Genomic DNA, 15,829 nt, shown 5'->3' on the forward strand with positions numbered 1-15,829 from the left:
ATTTTGGGTGGTAACCAGGTAATTCCCAGTGGGATTCTCAGAGCCTTGGGCTCCTCATGAATTAGAGCAGGAATTCTCAAGAGGGGCAATCCCTCCCTCCTCCCAGGGGACACATGGCAGTATCTGGAAACAGTTTTGATTGTCACAACTGGGGTGGGGGGGCAGGTGATGCTACTGACTTTTAGTGGGTAAATGTTGCTGAACATTGTATAATACACAGGACAGCCACTGACAACAAAGACTTCGCTGGCCTAAAATGTCAACAGTGCCGAGGTTGAGAGACTATGGATTTGAGGAAAGCTGAGGAGAGGACCAAGAGAAGACACTAAAACCCTATGCTTAGATTCAAGCCCTGCCAGGAGCTGAGATGCCAAACCAGCCCAGAGCAGACCCTGTGGGTGGGTTGCAATCCTTAGAGAAGAGGCAATCCAATCTTTGGTCCACACAGGTGCTCATTAAACACTACTTGATGATTGATGACTGGGATTAGGAAGAAGAAATGTGCACTTACGGAAATGAGTCCTAGGAAGAGACCTTTAAAATGAAAAAAAGGTCCTTCTGCTCCAGGTGCCCACATACTACTTCCTGCCTCCCCCTCAACATGCTGTCAGATTCTCACCCAAGAGAATGTTTATGAGGCTGAATTACCCACTTCAGAGGCTGATTAGATAGAGCCAACAAACCTATTTTTTAAATAGATCTTCCGAGATTTCATATTTTAAGTTCTCCCTCCCTCCCCCTTGTCAACTGAAAAACTTGATAGGAGTATTTCTCATAATGCAAAAAAATAGAATTTTTGTATGGTTCCCCTAACTATTTAAGATACCAGAGCATGCAGGAGGCTGTAGAACTTTTCTAAACAGTGACACCAGAGTCCATATTCAGCTGTTGAACAGGGTAAGCAGAGTAAAATTGTCACATTTAAAATCTGATCCTTAAAATATAAATGGGCATTTCCTTTACACACACACAGTTGTCTTACTTTAAAGTGTGTCAGTGCTCAAAAATACTGTGGTGAAAAGAGAATTACAACATCCAGTTATAGAGAATGGCTTGTAAATTTCATTTAGCTGCTAAGCCTACCGTTTAAATAAAATCATGTGTGGTGCCCACAAGAAAATCGGAGCTGCTAGGAAAGAGTGGGTGAGGTGGGGGCCAGAGCCTCCTGCTTATGACATGATCTTGCCCCCACCCCATGCAGCCCCTGAGCTGTCTCTGAAGAGAAACTGGGTGGGGAGGGGATCTTCAGGACAGAGTTGCACAATTTGAAACCCTGATAAAGGACTTGGGGCATGTTGTTGATGAACATTTTTGTAAAAATTTCACAGATAGACCCTACCAAAGACTGTATTAGTTCAAACTCAGGCAATCTTCTGAAGTCTTCTTAACAAATTAATTAGGCAAGTTAAACAGAATTAGTCAACCCGCCGAGCATCATTAAAGGATGTTTTATATCCATTCTTCACCTGAGAATACGTGTTCTCTGAGATGGCAGGTGTGGAGAGAAGCAATGTCAGACTCGCTGCATTGACTCCCTAAGTCTCTGCAAAAATAATACATAGGTAGGTGGATAGGTAGATAGACAGACAGATAAATAGACAGACAGATAGATCAAGCTCCAATATCTCTCTAAAAGACTTGCTAGAAAGGGGGTAGCTGTTATCCAAGAGAAGCTGTCCATGGACTAATGAGAGAAGGAGGGCCCCCATATATACAGGTCATGAATCCAGAAAACTCAGTTGCTATCCAGTTGATTCTGACTCATAATGATCCACCGTCTGTCAGAGTAGAAATGTGCTCCACAGGATTTTCTGTAGCTGACTTTTTGGATGTAGATCTCCAGACCTTTCTTCCAAGGTGCCTCTGGGTGGACTTGAACCTACAACTTTTCACTTGGCAGCTGAGCACATTAATCATTTGACTTCCGGTGCTAAACCCGGGACGAGCTTGTCACCTGCATCTGAGACAAGTCCTCCCAGGATGATGCTCTCCCTCAGGCTACGATCCACCAGCAGATCAAATGTTCTCTGTTTAACTTCCAGAAAGGAAGAACTTCTTCATTTTTAGTTTCAAACTACTACAAATGTTAATAAATGTTTTAAGAGTGGCACAGCCGTTAAGAGCATGTTGCTGTTACTTGCTATTGAGTCGACACCGACTCACCGACTCTTGGTGGTCCCACGTATAACAGAACAAAATGTTATCCAGTCCTCACCTAGGCTACTCGTTAAAATCCTGTCAGCTCTACCTTCAAAGTATATTCTCAGTCCACCCTCCTCTCACCAACCAAATCCTGGTCTAAGCCATTATCATCTCTCACCTGAGTGTTAGAAAAGTCTCCGGACGGGCCTCTCTGCCTTACCTGCTTGCAACACTGTACAGCCTGTTAGCAACACAGCAGCCTCCATGATCCTTAGGTAAGGTCTTGCTGCAGCTCAAGACCCTCTAGTGACTCCTACCCCACTCAGAATAAATGCCCAAAAGGCCCCTATGATGGTTAATGATATACGTCAACTTGGCTAGGCTATGATTCTCAGTGGTTTGGCCAGACACTGGACTAGTTGCTGTTTCTTAACGTAAGGTAAGGTAATGTAACATAATGTAATCACTTTCCATGGTGTGATCTGATGTGATCAACCAATCAGTTGAAAGGAAAGTTTCCTTGGGGGTGTTGTCTGCCCCCGGTATACAAATGGATATTCTGGAATAGCTCAATCTCTCTCTCTCTTTTGACCCTGTGCACTTCTCATTGCCTGACCTGCAGAACTTGGGACTTAAACCTGCAGAAGTCTCTGGCCTGCCACCTGACCTATGGATTTTGGCTTTGCCAGCTCCACAATTGCCTGAGCTAATCCCTTGAAGTACATCTACCGCCTACCTCTGTCTGTCTGTCTATGTCTCACTGGTTTTGCTCCTCTACGGAACCCACAGCACCATCTGCCCTGACCCCCCTGGACTCATCCCTACGGCTCTCCCCCTTGTCCTCCCAGCTCCAGCCACACGGGCCTCCTTCAGATCTTTGGACCCACCAAGCAAGCTCCTACCACAGAGCTTTTGCACTTGATGTTTCTCTTGCCTGAAATCCTTTACCCCACCTCCTCCTCCAGGTCTCTGCTCAGACGCTTCCATTATTACTTGCACTTTTCTGACCACCCTGTCACTCCTTGTCCAATTCCTTGCTTTATTTTCTCCACATCACTTAACACCATCACTAAAATACACAAATCATATGTTATGTTTGCTGGGTTTTGTCTATCTCCTCCCAGTGGAATAAGAACCCCTGGAAGGTGGCAGCTGCTCAACAATAAGTATGTGTTGAGTGAATGAATGAACGGATTCTAGAGTCAGACTCTGTTCAGATCCTGTTTCCTCTGCTTGCTAGCACAGTAGCAAAGTCACTTAGCCTCAGTTTACTCATCTATTAAATGGGGATAATAAAAGTGAGTTAGTCAATGTAAAGCTTTTAGAACAGTTCCAAGCTCATAGTGTATACTCGATAAATATGAACTTTTATTGCTGCTGTTGTTGTTATTACTAATGCCATTATAATATGTTATAGCTTAAAAACATGCAACAGGTCCATCAGAATTTGGTTATAAATAGCTCTCCCCTTACTCTCCATAGTTTAATAGCTCCGGCTTTCACATACCTTTCAGGAACTGTATTTTAAATACCTAAGGATTCAGTAATATTTTTGAATCTTTAATGATGTCAGTGGGATTGCCTTAATTTTTTCTTATTATGGAAGATTTCTTAAATATACAATTATAGAGAGAATTGAGCCCTGGTGGCACGGTGGTCAAGAGCTTGGCTGCTAACCAAAAGGTTGGCAATTCAAATCCACCAGCTGCTCCTTAGAAACCCTGTGGGGCAGTTCTACTTTGTCTCATAGGGTCGCTATGAGTAGGAATCAGCTGAACTACTAACTGAAAAGTTGTCAGTTCAAGCCTTCCCAGAGGCGCATTGAAAGTAAGGCCCTCAATTCCCTGAAAAAGAAGTCCTGGAGGAAGTCATAGCCTTGAAGACCCGATGGGGCGTTCTACTCTGCATCTACGGGGTCGCCATGAATTGGAATCGAATTAACAGAAACAATTCATTTATTCTTACTTAAGTCCTTTGAAAATATAAAGTATTTTGAAATCAGGATAATACAAGCTAATGCAGAAGTGGTGCAACACATCCAGGTCCCAAACTTTGCATGAAGGACAAAACCACCTGCTGAACCACCTCTGTCCATAGGGGATCTTGATGGCCTTCAGCTGGCTGCTGTCACGTGGTAGTGTTCTGAAAATTAGACACCGATCTCATAGATGATATAGTTATAACCAAAAGACACCTCTGTGTATCACAGAGAAGAGAGGCTGTGCACTGCCCATCCCGGAGCCTGGAACCAGAGACAAGGGATTGATGTTTGTTGCTGAACCAAGGACTTTTAGGAGAACCTGGGTGAGACTGTGAAGGAAGCCTGTGTGCACACGTGTTGGAGACTGTGTGGCTAGTGCTTGAGAGCTTAAGGCCTAGAGACTGCCAGATTGACTTTCACCCACCTCTGAATAGCTGTGTGACCCTCTAAACCTCAGTGTCCTCATCCATAATGTGGGAATGATACCAGCACATGCTTTCTTGTGTTGTTGGAAATATTGAGAAAATGCCTGTGAAATACTTCACACAGTGCTTGGAATTTAATTCCATCTCAATAAGTGTCAGCTATTCACATGCTCGCCTGCTCACTGTAAAGTTGGCTGTTTGAGTTCACCCAGAGGCACCTGGTGATCTACTTGTGAAAAACCAACTATTGAAAACCCTGTGGAGCACAGTTCTACTCTGACACTCCATGAGTCGGAGCTGAATCCACGACCACTGGTGGTGGTGGAATCCTATTATTTTTTCACATTTACAGATTCAGCTGTCTATTCTGCTTTGCTTACATATAAGAATTTGAAGCTGAAGAAAAATGTCCTGGCATATAAATTTGCTGGCACTTGACTAATCCTATTCCTACGACTGGCTTAGATTTGACTGTTCTCTTAATATACTTGAGGCCCAACAAATCTGCACAGGGCCATGTTTAGTTCATAAATTTCAGAGTTCAGCATTGATAAAAATAAAAAATTAATGAAATTATTTAGTTGCCTAATGGAGCTACCAAAGTAATCCAAAAAATCTAACAAAAATTAAATAAAAGACGATTTGCAGAGTTTATGCAATTCCAGGCAAAATTTCCGCAGACCCCCCCCCCTTCCCCTGGGAGAAAGTGACAAACTGATTCTAAAATTTATACGGAAATGCAAAGGAACTAGAAGGACCAAAACAAACTTGAAAGAGAAGAACAAAATTGGAGGGCGAAGTCTATCTAATTTCAAGACGTTCCACAAAGACGTGATAATCAGTACAATGTACTATTGGCACAAGGAAGGACAAAGAGATCAATGGAAAGGAAGAGAGAATAAAGAATTTGACTCATACTTATTCAGTAAGTTTATTGTCAATAAGAGACAATGCAATATCATAGGGAAAGGAAAGTGTTTTCGACAAATGATACTGAGCAACTAGACTCCTACTTCACACCAACACAATACACAAAAACTAATCCTGTGTGAAATACAGACTTCAGCATAAAGTCAACTATGAAGTCTCTAGAAAAGAAACATGGAAGAATATATTTTCGACTTTGGGTTGGTAAAGATTTCTTAGAATAAGAACACAAATCATTAAAAAATTGATTAATTGGACTTCCACAAAATTTAAAATGTCAACCCATTAAAGATATTCTTAAGAAAATGAATGGGCAAGCCACAGAATGGGGAAAACAAAATTTGCAATATCTACATCTAACAAAGGACTGGCATCCAGCGTATATAAAATACTCCTCCTGCTCAATTAAAAAAAAATCAAAACAAAAAGACATACATATCAATGGAACAGAATTGAGAGTTCAGAAATAAGCCTTCACATTTACCACCAGTTGATTTTCGACAAGAGTGCCAAGATAATTCAATGAGGGAAGAACAGACTTGTCAACAAACAGTGCTGGGACAAATGTATACCCACATGCGAAAAAATGAACTTGACCCACACCTGACACCAAACAATGAAATCAAATCATGATGGATCAAAGACCTAAATGTCAGAGCTAAAATTATAACATCCTTAGAAAAACACGTAGGCGTAAATCTTCCTGGCCTTGGATTTGGCAATAGTTTCTTAGATGTGACAACAAAGCACAAACAACAAAAGAAAATAATAGATAAATTGGACTTCATCAAATTAAAAACTTTAATGATTCAAAAGATACCGTGAAGAAAGTAAAAAGCCAATGCACAGAATGGGAGAAAACATTTGCAAATCATATATCTGATAAAGGACTTGCATTCAGAATGTATATAAAAAAAAGCTTACAGCAAAACAACAAAAAGACAACCCAAGTTAAGAAGGGGCAAAGTACTTGAATACACATTCATCCAAAGAATATTTACAAATGGCCAATAGACACATGGAAAGATGTTCAACATCATTAGTCATTAAAACCAAAAAAACAAACCCATTGCCGTTGAGTCCATTCTAACTCACAAAGACCTTATAGGGTGGGGTAGAACTGCTCCATAGCATTTCCAAAGCTGTAAATCTTTACAGAATCAAACTGCCACATCTTTCTCCCGTGGAGCAGCTGTTGGGTTTGAACCGCTGAACTTCTAGTCAGCAGCCAATCACCTAACCACTGCATCACCAGAACTCCTTTCTTCAGTCATTAAAACAAAAAAAACTTGCTGCCATCAAGCCGATTCCGACTTATAGTGACCCTACAGGACAGAATAGAACTGTCCCACAGGTTTTCCAAGGAGCAGCTGCTGGATTCCAGCTGCTGACCTTTTAGTTAGCAGCTGATCTCTTAGCCACTGCACCACTGAGGCTCCTCTTTAGTCATTACGGAGATGCAAATCAAAACCAGAATGAGATATGACTTCACACCTACTCAGATGGTTATAATAAAAAACGCTGACAAAAACAAGAGTTGGTGAGGATGTGGAGAAATTGGATCCCTCGTGCATTACTGGTGGGAATATAAAATGGTGCAGCAGCTTTGGAAAACAGTTCCTCAATAATTAAGCATAGAGTTAGCATATGATCCAGCAATTCCACTCCTAGGTCTATACCCAGGATAATTGAAAACCTATGACCACACAAAAAACGTGTCCATGCAAGTTCATAGCAGCGTTGCTTGTAACTGGCAAAAGGTGAAGACTACCCAAGTGTGCATCAACTGATGAATAGGTAAACAAAATGTGGCTTATCTCCATGCAGTGAAATATTATTCAGTCGTAAAAAGAAATGAAGGGCTGATACATGCTACAACTGAGATGAGCCTTAGGGACATTATGCTAAGTGAAAGAAGCCAGACACAAAAGTCCACATATTATATGATTCCTTATATATGAAATGTCCAGAATAGGCAAATCCACTGAGACACAAAGTAGATTAGTGGTTGCCAAGGGCTGAGGGAGGGTGGCTAACAGGTACGGGTTTCTTTCGATGGTGATGAAAATGTTCTGGAATTAGATAGTGATGATGGTTACACAAGTCAGGATATACTAAAGCCCCTCAATTGTACACTCTAAAAGGGCGAATTTTATGATATGTGAATTATTCCTCAATTTAAAAAAAGAATATTATGGCCATTTGGAGGACAATCTGGAAGCACTTAGTGTAATTTAGTATGTGTAGTGTTTTTTATCCCTGTAACTCAGCAATCTTGCTCCTATCTATACAGTTCCGATAACCAGATCCATACGGGCATATGCATGGTGATGTTTATTGTGTTGTTTTTGGCAGCAGGATCTTAGAGGCAGCCCAGGTCCATCACTAGAGGAATAGATAAATGAAACATGGAGGACGCATACTATGGAACACCATGCAGCAGTTAGCGGCACCAAGGCAGATGGCCATGCAACGCCATAAATAGATCATAGAAACAGTGATGAATAAAAAAAGAAAAAAAAATTTAAGTAAGAAGCAGAACAAGACCTAAAGCAGTTATAGAAATTAGAAATATATAAATAGAATATATTCTTTACCAAGAACACAGTGTCTTAGAACAACTACCGGTAATGGTGGGTGAGGCCTGGGAATGAAGACTTAGGATGGAGGGAGAAAATAATAAAATAAAATAGCACCAAAGCTGAGCACGTGCAAATGGTGATAATGTACCATGACTCTGCCCTAGAGGCCAAGGAAAGAAAGAGATGGAGGAGAAAAAAGGAACTAGAGAGGGAGGGAGGGAAGGAAGAAAGGAGAAAGAAGCTAGATCAGAAAGACACACTCCAAAATTTCAATATGGATTGCCTCCAGGAGGTGGGATTGTGGTGGGGTTTATTTCTCCCATCTGTTTTTAATTTCTAAAAATTTGTCTTATTTTTCTAGTTTTAAAAGTTTAAGAAATGACAAGAGACTTGGGCAGCCTTTGAGTGATGTCTAGGGGCATCTTGATGCCAATGACAGCTGAAGAATTATAAATACCCAGTAGTATTCCCTTAGGTCATTTAAGTGGATTAAAAATGGCTATCCTACAGAGGGTAGCCCATCACTGCCTCGCTCCATTCTTATCATATCTCTTCTACCCTTAAATTACTGAGTACTCAGAGAGTCACTGATGACCTGGATCCCACATAGCTATAGTTGAAACTGTCATCTTGAGGAAGGAAGAGTATCTGATGAGCTTCTGACAAGCCTTACAATAAGGCCATCTCTCAAAAGATAGAAACCAGCAGGAAAAGGCCCCTTGGGATTTAATTTAAGACCAGCAGGAAGAACTGGATGGGATGAACAAGTGTCAGAAATCTTGGAAATTCTCTGCAGGACATCTTAGTACCTCGCTTGGCTTTCTGCCAGGGCAGCCTAGTACCTTACATGCCTGGCACCACCTAACACTACTCAGACTCAACTCAGTCTCAGGATCTGGAACCATGGATTTTAGAGGTGGATGGTAGGAATTCTGGTTTCGGCAGCTTCTGGTGGCTCTATGACTTGGTACCCAGGTCCTTGCAGCCATGATTCTACTTTTTCCCCTTCCTGGTATCTTGTTTCTCCTGAGACTCAGGTGCTCCAAGTCCTGCTCCCTAACCCTGGGTCCTGTGACTTCCTATGTTGGCTAGTTTTCTACACCATTCTCGCAGAGCTGAATGACTTCTAGGCTGGGTCTAACCCAATCCTGATGATGACAGACCTATGCAAAATATGGCACGTGAGACTTAAAAGCCAAGAGAAGCATAACAAGTGGCCCCAGTGTGGCTATCTGATGCTAGTGGGAGCCCCAAAGGAGCTGAGCCATGCCAAACATGTGAGGACCACAATAGGTGCGTGTCAGGTGTGGGTGTGGGGACACATTTTAAACACTGTTTCCATCCAGAAGAACCAAAAAAGGGATAAGCCCACAGGTTTGGGCAGATGGTCTACTTTGACAGATGGCAGGCAGAAAGCAGCACTATTTTTATTTTTGCTATATTCCTCGACACAGTGCCAGAAGATTAGGGCTAGGCATATGTTATTCAAATTTCCAAAAGGAAAAGAAGTCAGTTTTAGAAAGTACAGATTGAGTAACAACTTATCATAACAACAATTAAATGAACAACAAATAAAAACCAGCATGTATTGAGTGTTTACTATATGCCAGGAACAGTGTTTAGTGCTCTTCATACATTATCTCATTTTAATCATCACATCAAAACCCATGAAGAAAGTATTGTCCTCATTTTGCAGATGAGGAAAGTGAGGCTCTGAGAAATTGAGTAGCTTGCCTTAGTTCACAATGAAAATAGCCAGGTTTTTAACCCACATATGCCTGACTACCAAACTGTGCTCCTCAAATTCTAAAAGAAATTAATCATGATCACGTATGAATAACGAAGGCCAAAGAATTGATGCCTTTGAATTGGCGTTGGTGAAGAATATTGAATATACCATGGACTGCCATAAGAACCAACAAATCTGTCTTGAAAGAAGTACAGCCAGAATGCTCCTTAGAAGCAAGGATGGCAAGACTTCATCTCACATACTTTGGACATGTTATCAGGAAGGACCAGTCCCTGGAGAAGGACATCATACTTGGTAAAGTAGGGGGCAGAGAAAGAGATGAAGACCCTCAACAAGATGGACTGACCCAGTGGCTGTAATAATGGGCTCAAAAGGATGGTGCAGGACCAGGCAGTATTTTGTTGTTGTGCATGGGGTCATTATGAGTCAGAACCAACTTTACAGCACCTAACAACAACAATGTGTATTCAATTCAATTCAAGAAAGTGTATTCCATGAGTTTACCAACAGCCAGCCCTGCCAAATTAAATTGCAACCACCTTATTGGAGAGGGTTACTCTGAAAGTTGAGAAAAAGGCTATAGACCAAACATTGTTGTGATCGTTAGTTGTCATCAACTCGCTTCTGACTTAGGCACCTTTATGTATAACAGAATGAAACATGCCCAGTCCTGTGCCATCTTCAGTGATTGTTCCAATGTTTGAGTCCGTTGTTGTGGCTCTTGTGTTAATCCACCTCATTGAGGGTTTCCCTCGTTTTCGATGACCTTCTATTTTACTAAACAAGATGTTCTTTTCTAGTAACTGGTCTTTTCTGATGATGTGTCCAAAATAAGTGAGCCAAAGTCTCACCATTCTCACTTCCAAGGAGCATTCTGGGTTTCATAAACTAAATGTGCCTTGACTTTAATAAGGCAATGTCTCCATAATGCCACTATGGGCCAAATGAGGAAAGCAGCATGGTAGACATCAGAGTTGGACGGATGTGAAGCTAGAATGATCATCCCCCACAAGTGTTGCTCTGTCAATGAGACAAAGCCACCCTCAGAGGGGTGTCTAAGAGCCCTCCCAAAGCACTCTGCCCTCATCGACAATACCATGAAAAATGCATGGCATGTTTATCAATTTGCACAGAATACATGGGTAATTGTTATGCTGGATGAAAGGTTTAGAGAGATTTTTAGCTGAAGTGACCATTTCCTGGAAACCCTGGTGCTACATCTGCTAACCAAAGGGTTGGCAGTTCAAATCCACCAAGGGCTCCTTGGACACCCTATGGGGCAGTTCTACTCTGGCCTGTAGGGTCACTATGAGTCGGAATCGGCTAGATGGCAATGGGTTTTGGACATTTCCTGAAAATGTTGCTCAATTAATACATATCAAAACTGCTCAAAGGGAGGGCTTTAGTGCCCTGCCAAAGGTTTCTGAACTTGCCTGGTCCTATTCAACAATTTTGTCAATTATTTGAATAAAATATATATGGTGTGTTTGTCAAATTGCAGAGGACACAGGAATAATTATAACACTGGATGACAGAACTAAAAATTTTTAAAAATCTCATCAAGATGGAATGATGAGTCACAACAGACAAGATGAAAATTATCAAGAAAAATAAAATACAATCCTTTATTTAGGTTCATAACTTCATTTAAAAATAAATTGGGAGAAGCAGCCGAACAGCAGTCTTATGAAAGATGCCAGTGGTTGATGCTGGCTGCACATTTAATCTGATGACATGATTGCTAAATACTAATGAAATCCAGGGCTGTGTTGTTACAACTTTGTCAGGATAAACAATGGCATCATTCCTTCAACCCTTAACGTTGTTGTTGTTATGTGCCTTGAGTCACCTTTGAGTCACTGAGACCCTATGCGACAGAGTAGAGCTACCCCATAGGGTTTTCTCGGCTGTAATCTTTACAGAAGCAGATCTCCAGGTCTTTCTCCCATGGAGATGCTGGATGGGTTCAAACTTGCAAATTTTCATTTAGCAGCCAAGTGCTTAACCACTGTGCCACCAAGGCTCCTTTCCTTAGCATTAGACAGACCAATTTTGGTTCTGGGGATACTACTCAGTTATTTATTGATACATAACAACCACTTCAAACTTGAGGAAAAATGTAATCAGTTGCTGTTGGGTCAACTCCAACTCATGATGACCCCATGTGTGTCAGAGTAGAACAGTGCTCCATAGAATTTTCAATGGCTGATTTTTTGGAGGTATCATCAGACCTTTCTTACGAGGCACCCTTGGGTGGACTCGAACCTCCAATCTTTTGGTTAGCAGCTAAGCATGTTAACGGTTTGCATGTTAACCATTAAAAAAACAATGTATTATTGATTCTGAGTTTTGACTGGGCTCAGCTGGGTTGTTCTTCTCTTGGTCTTGCATGGAGTCTCTTGGAATTGCAGTCGGTTGGCAGCTGAGGCTGAAGGACTCTGGAGGCCCATGGGCTGGAACATCCAAGATGACTTCCTCACTCACATGTATGACAACTCAGTTCTCCATGTGGCCTCTTTTTCCATGTGGCCTCTCCTCTCCTGGGACCTTTCCATGAGATCTCTCTCTCCAGCAAGGCAGCCAGACATTTTACATGGTGGCTAGTGTCCAAGAGCACAAAGATCGAAGTTGTCAGGCTTTCTTAAGGCTTAGGACCAGAACTGGCACAGGGTCACTTCTGCCGTATTCTATGTAAGTCAGAGGTTTGGTTTCAGGGGCCATCAGGGTTATAATGAGTTTTGTTCTAAAATCCTGTCTAACAAGAAAGACTTAAATAAATTGAAGATCTTTAGCCCAAACTGATGTTTTATGGCTTCACAAGAGCCATTTTCAAGTTCCTGGAGGGCTTTATGTGTAGAATTGTGCTTAGATAGATCCTGAATAGGTCCAGGGAACAAAGTTAGGACTAAAGGAGAGTTTCCACTCAATAGCTAAGTATCTGATTGTCAGGGGTATGGTAAGACGTTTCTGTTTGGGTAGGAAGTCACGCTAGATAGCTTCTAAGTCCCCTTTCAACTTTCAAAATCTAAGCATCTAATTGTGTGCTTCTTCCTTCTGTTAATTATTTCATGATATATCAGCCATATCTCCTCAGCTAGATTTTAAACTGTAGAAGCTAAATAAAGGAATAGAAAGACCCCTGGACTAATTTCTACATATAGCGCTGCCAGAGCGCTGGGTAAATCACTTAATGGTCCTGGGCCTCAGTTTCCTCATATGGAAAATCAGGGTATTGGATTCTAACCTCCCTCCCTGTGCAAAGTGAGGATAATGAACAGTAACTTCCACAGGGTTACTTTAAGGAGAAAATGGAAATAAAAGTAAAGTGTTTAAGACAGTGCCTGGCCCATTGTCAGTCCTAAATAAATATTAACTCTCATTATTTTCAAGATTATTATTATTATAACATTTTATGATTCTCTGATTATGGTGTGTACAATAGAATCTTGAGTTACTTTAGACCTTCACTTCTTTTGCTCTGCTTAGTGGTAGTCAAAAATTCATCGCTAGTCTTAGCTCTCCTCACCAGGTGACCAGGAGCCCACCGTGACTTGGTACAGGGCGAGCCCTTGATAAGTAGTTGAATTACATCGGAAGTGGCCTGGACAGCCAACCTCTTGCTTATGCCCAGCAGGGGGAGCACAAGAAAAGGCACAAATCCTTTCTCAGAGTAGGTACCCAACGCAGAGGAAACCAGAAGGACAGGGGTGTTTAGAGGTCTCCTCACTCACCATCCTCATTGTGCAGATGATGAAACTGAAGCCTGAAGAGGAATGGGGATTTCCCAAGGTCACCAAGTAATAAGCGGTAACGCCCTTGGGCAGACAAGACTGTATTCTCAATCCTAGCTCTTGGAACTTTTGCCTCATGGTACTTTTTATACTACCATGTTGCTTTCTTGCTTTTCAAGGAAATTCACTGTAGATACCTACAACCTTACATTCTCTTTTGCCTCAGTTATCTGGCAGCGTGAGCTTTGGTTTGAATCCTGGCTCTGCTCTTTTTTAACTGTGTGACCTTGGGTGAGTTGCATGGCCTCTCTGAGCTTCAGAATCATATCTCTAAAGTGGTTATGATAACTACACTTATCTCAAAGAGTTGGTGGGAGGAGTAAATGAAAAAATGTTATGAAAAATGCCTTGTAAGGCACTCTGGGTGCCCTGGGTACTTTACAAATACCTATCCTAGTCAACAGAAATTGTTTCACCTAAATGAATTGAAACTGTATAATATAGGTCTCAAACTCAGATGCTTTCAGGAGCCAGCAGTTTGAATAAAGCTGCATGTAAGACAACAGAGACTGGTAGGGACTGTGACAAACCACAGAGTTAATGGCCATGGGAGACATTGTCAAGCTTTACCATGAGGAAATCCAAGACCAGTGTTGCCAGGTCTTCCAATTGTCAAGGGAAATCGGTAATTCAGGTTTCAGGGGCAAATTTCTGATTCTTTAAAACACTGCACAGACCAATTAAAATCTAGGCCAACAGTTTGTTCCGTTTCCTTTCGGAGCTAATCCTAGAGTTCCACACATACAGGCATACAACAGACTAGGACTGAGAAATGCAGCCCCGTAGGTGCAGAAGACAAGATCATGTCTCTCGTTTGGAAGGAATGAGCCAACTATATAAACTCTCAGGCTGGCTTTTCTGAGGACGTCGCTCAGCAAATACATTGAACCTCTGGGTTATTTTGCAATGTCTAGAATATCCTCCAACTTTCTTTGATGATTTTGGGTTTTCTGCCCACTCCATGCCTTAGTCTTCCAGCTTGGCTATAAATTATACATTCCCCACTGATACATTTTTTCTTTACAAGGTGGAAAATAACATTTCACAATTTTATATGTAACATTCATTTTTATTTAAGAGCTACCTTTATTAGATATTCATTGAAAAGAGGTTCATTGTAAGCAAGAAATGGGTGGGGGGAAATGGAACTGAGTGTCTAGAATTTCTTATACCAAACTCCCTATACATATTTAGGATAAAAATTGCTTTGTTCCAGCCTAGGAAAGGAAATAAACTGTAGGCATGTCAGAATAGGAAAGAGAAAATGCGACGTTAAATGAAAATTAAAAATGGACAGGAAGTGGAATACTTTAATCTACACTTCTTAATAGATTTTTGAGTTGTTTCACTTCTGGGCCAAGGGAAGCTTAAGCCCTTTGCTTTATTTCTATAGGGCACATTCACTGCTATCTCTTTCCTTTCTGAGAAAAAGAGTTGATTCAGAAACATGTTTATTTTTCATTGTTTCTTTACCTTGCAAAATGGTCATCCACAAACTCAATGTGATGGTTTAATTCATAAATTGGTGTGTCTAAAGGCTACCCTTTTAGAGAAGGGGTCCACCTCTTTGGAAGCTGGGGGCATTTACTGCCCTGGGTATGTTGTTGTTGTTAGTTGCTGTTGTACGATGCCGACTCGTGTCAATCCCAGGTGTGCAGAGTAGAACTGCTTCATAGGGTTTTTAAGACTGTGATCTTTCAGAAGCAGATCTCCAGGCCTGTTTCCCAAGGAGCCTCTGGATGGGTTCAAACCACCAACCTTTCAGCTACTAGTTGAGCATTTAACCATTTGCACCACCCAGGGACTCTGCCGTTTTAGCCCTGTGTTTGTTTAAAACTGTGAGGTTCCCATTAGCATGGCCAAGGCATGATTCTGTTGACTTAGTTATGTTATGATTTTTTTTTTTAGTAATGCAAAGAAGCTTTAAAAAAAAAAAAAAGTCCAAGAATATTCAGGAACATGACTGCTAGAGTGATGTGGTGGGTCAGTGAGGGTGGCAGGATGTTAATTAAATTGAATGAAAAGCCCTGGTAGTTGAGGTGGGCACTGAGTAGGGGCGTATGGGAGTGCTCAGGTCTAAGGAGCAGAGAGACAGGGGCCACTGCCCAATGCCAGAGTCTCCTGTGCCCTGCCTCCCCACTCCTTTTGATATGAAAACATCCATGATACTAGAAGAGATTAAAAAGAAATTTACATGCCAAAAAAGTGAGGTTAATTTTCCTGAAAGGCAG

This window comes from Elephas maximus, chromosome 13 (assembly GCF_024166365.1).
Source record: "Elephas maximus indicus isolate mEleMax1 chromosome 13, mEleMax1 primary haplotype, whole genome shotgun sequence".
Classification (NCBI taxonomy): Eukaryota; Metazoa; Chordata; class Mammalia; order Proboscidea; family Elephantidae; genus Elephas; species Elephas maximus.